At 49.7% G+C, this 869-nt stretch overlaps 1 non-coding gene across 1 annotated transcript; it reads left to right on the top strand.

Moving 5' to 3' along the window:
• The first annotated feature begins 454 nt into the window (after positions 1-454).
• Trnas-uga lies at positions 455-529 on the top strand. The gene has a single exon. It is a non-coding gene; the product is annotated as a tRNA-Ser (tRNA).
• Positions 530-869: the final 340 nt, after the last annotated feature.

Genomic DNA, 869 nt, shown 5'->3' with positions numbered 1-869 from the left:
TCCATATCTTTATCATTGTAGTTATATAAATAGCTAATGCTCGGTCGCGTACGTGGACTAGTCCAAGACCTCCACGACTACGAGGAAGGGTGAGGGTTTCGTATCCGACCTTAAAAAGCAGACCTGTACTCACAAAATATCCTAGTGCCGCCAGGATTCGGCGGGCCAACACCACCGGCATAGGAAGAACTTGTGCCAGGTGGGGGATGTGCCAACTGAGCTACCCAAGCACGACTCACGCCCCGTCCTCACAGCTTTACTTCTGCCAGTACCTCGTCCTCTACCTTCCAAACTTTACAGAAGCCCACAGGCTGTGGCTAAGCCATGTCTCCGCAATATCCTTTCTTTCAGGAGTGCTAGTTCTGCAAGGTTCGCAGGAGAGCTTCTGTTAAGTTTGGAAGGTAGGAGACGAGGTACTGGCAGAAGTAAAGCTGTGAGGAAGCGGCGTGAGTCGTGCTTGGGTAGCTCAGTTGGTAGAGCACTTGCCCGTGAAAGGCAAAGGTCCCGAGTTCGAGTCTCGGTCCGGCACACAGTTTTAATCTGCCAGGAAGTTTCATATCAGCGCACACTCCGCTGTAGAGTGAAAATTTCATTCTATATATGACGGTAGTATCTACTCCCGAAAGAACAGTTACCGTGAATGTCCATGCAGCTTTGCTAGAAATGAAATGATAATTAAATGGACATCCTAGCTGCAAACAGGCGTTGATGTACTTCATTGGGGACATTTTGAAAATGTGTGCTCCGACCGGGACTCGAACCCGATGGGCAAACATCTATTAGGCGCACTACGAATGTAGTGGTGTGGACATGTTGGGAATGTGGATCTCACGGGGAGCGTGTAAGGGATAAGTCCCCGCAGTGGCTCA

This window comes from Schistocerca americana, chromosome 5 (genome assembly GCF_021461395.2).
Source record: "Schistocerca americana isolate TAMUIC-IGC-003095 chromosome 5, iqSchAmer2.1, whole genome shotgun sequence".
NCBI lineage: Eukaryota > Metazoa > Arthropoda > Insecta > Orthoptera > Acrididae > Schistocerca > Schistocerca americana.
This window is presented reverse-complemented; position numbering and strand designations above follow the sequence as displayed.